Source organism: Erinaceus europaeus, chromosome 9, assembly GCF_950295315.1.
Source record: "Erinaceus europaeus chromosome 9, mEriEur2.1, whole genome shotgun sequence".
Lineage (NCBI taxonomy): Eukaryota > Metazoa > Chordata > Mammalia > Eulipotyphla > Erinaceidae > Erinaceus > Erinaceus europaeus.
Window position 1 is genome coordinate 92,732,433 of NC_080170.1, and position 8,053 is coordinate 92,740,485.

The 8,053-nt window shown below is 37.1% G+C and overlaps 1 non-coding gene across 1 annotated transcript; it reads right to left on the bottom strand.

The window, feature by feature from the left end:
* Positions 1-455: 455 nt before the first annotated feature.
* On the bottom strand, positions 456-570 carry LOC132540535 (U5 spliceosomal RNA). The gene has a single exon (XR_009551734.1). It is a non-coding gene; the product is annotated as a U5 spliceosomal RNA (small nuclear RNA).
* Positions 571-8,053: the final 7,483 nt, after the last annotated feature.

Genomic DNA, 8,053 nt, shown 5'->3' on the forward strand with positions numbered 1-8,053 from the left:
GGAAGAAAGAAAGAAAGAAATTTTTCTAAAAGGGGGGGCAGGAAGCAGGTGGTGGCACACCTGGTGGGGTGCACATGTTACAGTGCACAAGGAACCAGATTTGAGCCCCTGGTCCCTACCTGTAAGGTGAAAGCTTCACTAGTGGTAAAGCATAGCTGCAGGTGTCTCTCTGTCTCTCTCCTCTATCACCCCTTACCTCTTGATTTATAGCTGCCTCTATCCAATAAATAAATATAATTAAAAAAATTAAAAGATGTATTAGCTCAAACAGTAGAAAACAAACCACCAAATGACATCAAGCCCTTCATAGTGAAAGAATGTCTCATTATGGGTGGAGAAGAAGCTCCCTACAATGAACTTGCCTTTGTATTTCACTTCTCATCCTTGAGTGGATTTTAAAGTCTATTAAGGAACAATGCCTCTGTGGACTTTGAATTGCCTATTAAATCTTTTTTTCCTTATAAAAAAGAAGGCTTAAAAAATTAGGTAAAGACTCAGAATTGTTTATCTACAGGGAAATATTCAGTAAAAGTTAAAAGATTTATATGATCTAAAGATAAACCAGAGTATCAGCCTATTAAATCTTGGTTAAGTGTTGTGGTTGCAAGTCTCAGAAGTATTGCTACCATTTATTGCTGAGACCAGCTCCACAAGGGTCTTAAGGAGAGGAAGGAAATGAAACACTTAGGCAAGGAACCTTGCCATTCAGGGAATGGAACACGGAGCACGTTTATTGGGGTGTTTATATATACCAATTTTCAGCCCACTTCCCCATAAATATTGGTTTGTCACCCAATTATGTAATTATTTGTCTTTTCAACTTTAGAAGTCTCTTCCCCTAATCTAGTTTGGCAGAAGGTCTAGGGCAGCTAGAGGTGGTATCATAGTATGTACACTGAGAATATCCTTAGAGAGCTATTTCACAGCACATATTCGCTATGGAGGTTTGCCTCTGAAACCTGATTCTCAGCATATAGCAAAACAGAAGTCTGCCTCTGAAAGCTGCACAGCATTTACTACTATGAGGTTTATCTCTGAATATTGTTTGAAGATTTTTTCCATCATTTCTCACTTTATACTAGCATGACCTTCTCTTCTACAGTTTTTGTTTTCATATTTGGCTTTATTTACCTCTGATTTGCTCGAAATTCCCCTTTTGAAAATGTCTATGCTTCCTATAGACACATATATCCAGAGTACCCCTAGGACTATACTAGTATTATTTACACAGTAACAGTGAATATACACATACATTTAAACATTTTCTAATAGTAAGAGAAGGAGTCTAAGTTTTTCCTTTAGACCTGTGATCTTTAAGACCAACAAATAGCATATATATATGATAAGTTTTAATAAAAGCTTTCTGGATTTGTATTTACAGTGATAATCATATCAGTACTCCACAATCCCTCCTTTACCAAGGAGATATATAATGAGGGGAGAGGGGTATAAGTGTATAAACAGAGATCTACATTAATGAAATCAGGAGTTAAGAATTTATAGTTTATATAGCTGAATTCCAATTCCCTCTTAGAGTGAAAAGAAATACAATGGTTTTCATGTAAATACTCTGCTAAAGAGGCTCCCTAGATCTCTTTAAATCATTAGAATGTAAATAAGTTACTTCAAAAAATGTTATTACACACACACACACACACACACACACACACACTCACAAACACACATTAGTTAAGCTGACAAAATATCTCACTTGAATAGTATGATGTTTTGTCCATGTGTGTGACCAAGGTTCAAGCTATGCCCCACTGTACTGAAACACAATTCCATTGCTCAACCATACCACAAACCAAATATATAAACAAAGCAAAGGTCAGTGATCACATCAATAACACCACCTGCTGGTGCTATTGATTCAGTTTGTGTTTTGAAAAACTTTGAGACATACAATTGATTTTCCCCCCTCATATTAATTAACTAGTGATTTATATGTCTACATTTTGCTAGGAGTGTACATAAACACCATTCGCACCACCAAAAGACTGTGACCCATCCATCCCACCCACTCCCACACCCCCCACTGGCCCAGGAAGCTACATGTCAGCCCCTCACCACAGGGTTTTTACTTTGGTGCCCTACTTTCAATTTGGTCAGGTCCTGCTTTTATTTTCCCTTTCAGATCTTCTTCCTCAACTTCTGTTGATGAGTGGGATCATCCCATACTCATCTTTATCTTTCTGACTTACTTCACTTAACATAATTCCTTCTAGCTCTGTCCAAGATGGGTCAGAGAAGGTGGGTTCATTGTTCTTGATAGCTGCATAGTATTCCATGGTGTATATATACCACAGCTTTCTCAGCCACTCATCTGTTGTTGGGCACCTGGGTTGCTTCCAGGTTTTAGCTATTATGAATTGTGCTGCTATGAACATAGGAGTACACACCTCTTTTTGGTTGGGTGTTATGGAGTCCTTGGAGTATAACCCCAGGAGAGGAATTACTGGATCATATGGAAATCCATGTCTAGATTCTGAGAGTTTTCCAGACTCCTCTCCACAAGGCTGGACCAATTTACATTCCCACCAGCAATGTAAAAGGGTTCCTCTGTCCCCACAACCTCTCCAGCATTTGTTGCTGCTGCCCTTTTTGATGTATGCCATTCTGACAGGAGTGAAGTGGTATCTTAGTGTTGTCTTAATTTGCATTTCTCTGACAATCAGTGATCTAGAGCAGTTTTTCATGTTTGTTAGCCTTTTGGATCTCCTCTGTAGTGAAGGTTTTGTTCATATCCTCTGCCCATTTTTGAATGGGGTCATTTGCTTTTTTGGTGCTAAGTTTACTGAGCTCTTAATATATTTTGGTGATTCGTTTCTTGTCTGATGTATGGCATGTGAAGATCTTCTCCCATTCTGTGAGGGGTCTCTCTGTTTGTTTAATAGTTTCTTTGGATGTGCAGAAGCTTTTCAATTTGATGTAGTCCCAGTGGTTTGTTTCTGCTTTAGTCTTCCTTGCAATTGGATTTGATTCATCAAAGATGTCCTTGAGGTGTAGGTGGGAAACTGTTTTACCAATGTTTTCCTCTAAGTATTTGATTGTTTCTGGTCTGACATCTAGGTCTTTGATCCATTTGGAGTTGATTTTTGTTTCTGGTGAGATAAGGTGGATAAATTTCATTCTTCTGCATGTTACAACCCAGTTTTCCCAGCACCATTTATTGAAGAGAGCCTCCTTTTTCCGTTTAATCCTTTGGGCTCCCTTATCAAAGATTAGATGCCCATAGGTGTTGGGATTTATTTCTGGGCTTTCAATTCTGTTCCACTGGTCTGTGTGCCTATTATGTTCCAGTACCATGCTGTTTTGATGATGATGGCTTTATAATATAGTTTAAGGTCAGGGAGTGTGATGCCTCCATTTCTGTTGCTTTTCCTTAAGATGGTTTTGGCAATTCTAGGTGTTTTCATGTTCCATATAAATGATTGTAGTGTTTGTTCTATTCTCTTAAAGAAGCTTGGTGGAACTTTGATGGGTATTGCATTAAATTTGTATATGGCTCTGGGGAGAATATTCATTTTGATGATATTTATTCTTCCAATCCATGAGCATGGGATATCTTTCCATTTCTTGGAATCAGTTTCTATTTCCTTGAGTAGCAACTCATAGTTTTCAGCATACAAGTCTTTCACTTCTTTGGTCAACTTTATTCCTCAGTGTTTGATTGATTTTGCAGAAACAGTAAATGAGAGTGATTTCTGGATGTGCATAAAGAAATGCCATTGATTTTTATACATTGATTTTGCAGCCTGATACTTTCCTATATTGCCTAATAACTTCCAGTAGTTTTCTGCTGGATTCTTTAGGTCTTTCTATGTATACTATCATATCATCTGCAAATAGTGAGAGCTAGACTTCTTCCCTTCCAATCTGTATTCCTTTGATTTCTTTCTCTTGTCTGATTGCTATGGCAAGAACTTCCAATAATATGTTGAAGAGTAATGGTGACAGTGGACAGCCCTGTCTAGTCCCCGATCTGAGGGAGAATGCTTTCAGCTTCTGTCCATTGAGTATGATGTTGGCTGTAGGTTTGCTATATATAAACTCCACTATCTTGAGGAATTTCCCATCTATTCCCATTTTTTTAGAGTTTTGAGCATGAATGTGTGTTGGATTTTGTCAAAGGCTTTCTCTGCATCTATTGAGATAATCATGTGGTTTTTTTCTTTGCATTTATTGATGTTGTAAATGACACTGATTGACTTATGGATGTTGAACCAGCTTTGCATTCCTGGGATGAATCCCACTTGGTCATGATGAACAATCTTTTTGATATGTTGCTGTATCCGGTTGGCCAAGATCTTGTTTAATATTTTGGCATATATGTTCATCAGAGATATTGGTCTGTAGTTTTCCTTTTTTGTTCTGTCCCTATCAGCTTTTGGTATCAGGGTGATGTTGAATTCATAGAAAGTGGATGGGAGTATTCCTCTTTCTTGAATTTTATGGGAAAGCTTATGAAGTATGGGTACTAACTGTTTCCTGAAAGTTTTGTAGAATTCGTTTGTGAAGCTATCTGGTCCAGGACTTTTGTTGTTAGGGAGATTCTTAATAACGGTTTCAATTTCTTTGTCTGTGATTGGTGCATTTAGATTTTGTAGTTTTTTTTGTTTTGTTTTGTTTTAGAAGGGCATATGCTTCTACGAATTGTTCCATTTCTTCCAGATTCTCTAACTTGGTGGCGTATAGTTCTTTATATAAGTTTCACAGGATTCTCTGGATTTCTGTGGTGTCAGTTGTGCTATCTCCTCCATCATTTACAATTCTATTAATTGGAGTCTTCTCTCTTTTTTGTTTGGTGAGTCTGGTTTTTCAATTTTGTTTAATCTTTCAAAGAACCAACATTTGGCTTCATTGATCTTTTGTATGGTTCTTTTATTTTCGATGTTGTTTATTTCTGCTCTAACTTTAGTGATTTCTGTCCTTCTGGTTGCTTTAGGGTTCCTTTGTTCCTCTTCCTCTAAGTCCTTGAGGTGTGCAGTAAGGTCGTTCATTTGAGCTTCTTCTTGGTGTTTAATATGTGATTGTATAGCTATAAGATTCCCTCTCAGTACTGCTTTAGCTGTGTCCCAAATATTTTGATAGGTTGTGTCTTCATTTTCATTTGTTTCCAGGAACATTTGAATTTCCTGCTTGAGTGAGTTCTGACCCAGTGGTTCTTAAGGAGTATGTTGTTTAGTTTCCAAATTCTATGACTTTAAATAATTTTCTGTTTGTTCTTAAATGTTAGTTTTACTCCACTGTGGTCTGAGAAGATACTTGGGATGATTTCAATGTTCTTGATTTTATTGATGCTGTCTTTGTGGCCTAACATGTGGTCTATCCTTGAGTATGTGTTATGTGGATTTGAAAAGAAGGTGTATTCCAGTTTTTTGGGGTGAAGGACTCTGAAAATATCCAAGAGGTCTAGTCTGTCAATCTCTTCATTCAATTCTCTTGTATCTTTATTGGTTCTCTGCTTTGTTGATCTGTCTAAGTGTGAGAGTGGGGTATTGAAGTCTCCCACTATTATTGTGTTACTATTGATGTATTTTTGAAATTCTTTCAGTAGGCGCTTAATGTATTTAGATGGTCCCTCATTGTGTGCATAGATGTTAGTGATTGTTAAGTCTTCTTGGTGGATTGATCCTCTAATCACTATGTAATGTCCTTGCCTATCTTTTATTACTTTATTTAATTTAAAATCTATTGTGTATGAGATGAGAATGGCTGTTCCTTCCCTTTTTTGTGGTCCGTTAGCCTGTATGATAGTTTTCCATCCTTTCACTTTAAGTCTGTGTTTATCTTGTTGTGACAGATGGGATTTTTGCAAGCAGCATGTGGTTGGGTTATGTTTCCTGATTCATTCCCCAACTCTGTGCCTTTTGATGGGTGTGTTTAAGCCAATGACGTTTATTGATATTATGGATTTAATGTATTGTAGTGCCATTGTTGAAAAAAAAATTTTTTTCGTTTGCTCTGATATATTTCAAGTATTATAGAGATGTTCTTGTTTATAAGAGGTCTTTTAGAACCTCTTTCAGGGCCAGCTTGGTGATGGTTGCCTCCTTTAACTGTTGTTTGTCTAAGAAGGTTTTGATCCCTCCATCTAGCCTGAATGAAAGTCTAGCAGGATATATTATCCTTGGTTGAAACCCTTTTTCATTCAGGGCTCGATAGATATCTTGCCACTCTCTTCTGGCTTTTAGAGTTTGAGTGGAGAAGTCTGCAGATAATCTTGTGGGTTTTCCCTTGTATGTGACTTTTTGTTTCTCTCTTGCTGCCTTTAGGATCCTTTCTTTATCATTACTTCTTCTCATTGTGACTATGATGTGCCTTCAGGTCTGGGTTGATTCTGTTTGGTACTCTCTGGGCCTCTTGGATCTTGATGTCCTTTCTGTTATTCAGGTCTGGGAAGTTTTCTTCTATTATTTCCTCTAGAATGTTTGCTTCCCCTTCCTCTCTTTCTTCCTCTGGCAGGCCAATTATATGAATGATACTTCTTTTGAGATCATCTCTTATGTCTCTGTTGTTGTTTTCAGTGTCTCTCAATCTCTTTTTGAGCTCTTTTACCTCTTTCTTCATTTTCTCTAACTCATCCTCTGCCTGACTAATTCTGTTTTCTGCTTCTGTTAGTCTGCATTCCCTTGCCTCAGCTTCTTTCTTCATTACAGCTATTTCAGCTTTCAGTTCTCTAATTGTCTCAAGATAATCAGTATTTTCCTTGGGGGTCTCAACTCTTGTTTCCCTAATACTGCCATTCCTTTCCTCCAATGTTGTTTTCATTTCTGTGATTAATAAGTTTATTATTGCTTGCATACTTTTCTTATCTATGGTTACTTCTGGCTGATTTGTAGTTTCTTCTGGGCTCTTGTCTTCATTCATTGGAGTAGCAGTTTTATTTGTTTTTGATCTACCCATTTTTTATTTATGTGTTTCTTTTTTTTATATACTCTGTTGTTCCTCAGTTGTTGTGTCTTGAGTAAAAGCAACACCGTACTAAATACCTTTATGACAATTGCACTCACCAACCTCAGGAATTACAGTAACAACTGAAGCAAGTATTGAAGCAGTTTAATCGTTACCAGTTAGCCAAACAATTTCTCCAGTCCGTGAAAAAATAGTAATCAAATCCCAGTGAAGATGAAAGAGAAAAGAAAGAAGGGATAGCAAGAATAGAAGGTTATGCAAATCTACTATCCATTGTATATTCTAGGGGTAACAAGAGGGGAAAGGTAATTAGAGCAGAGATACACACATAGAGAGTCCACTCTGAGTCAGATTTCTTCCCCAAAATAATTCACAAATTCATAAATGCAAAGATGAAGGAAGGAAGATGTGTATGACAAGATTAAAAAAAAAAAGGAAAGGAAAGAAGAGACAAGAGAGAGAAAAGGGAAAAGATATGAAAAAGTGCTGTAATTAAAGAGCAGTGAAAGGAAAGGTTTTTTTATTACTTTATTTTTACTTTACTTTACTTTAATTTAATTTAATTTTTTTGATTAGCTAGGAGGGGGGAGGGGAGAGTCTGTAGAGGAGGTAGGATTAAGGAGACAAGTTGCTCCCACAATATATAAGATGTCCATTACCCTTGCTCTGAAATATATGCTGAGTTAATTCTGATTAACCTAAATGGGGGGGGAGAGATATGCCTGTATATAATATTAATAGTAAAATAGTGCAGGGTAAAAAAAAATAAAATAAAACCCTGTCCCAGATTTCCTCAAACCTTGTGATCAGAGGCAGCTGATTGTTAAGTATGAGAAAAGAAAAAAAAAAAAACCTCAGGACTAGACAAGGATAGCTGGTATAGACAGTTATGCAAATCTACTATCCACTATATATTCTAGGGGTGGCTAAAGGATGAAGGGAAGTTGAGTAGAGACACTGGCAATGAGAGTCCACAATGAGTCAGAAATCTTCCCCCAAATAGTTTCCAAATGTGTATCAGTGAATTCAAAAAAGCACACTGTTTGGTGGTGTGGGGGCTGGGGGCTGTGGCTTTGGAAGCTGTAGGATTAAGGAAGAAAGGATGACAAGAATGAGAAAAAGAAAAAAAAAAGAA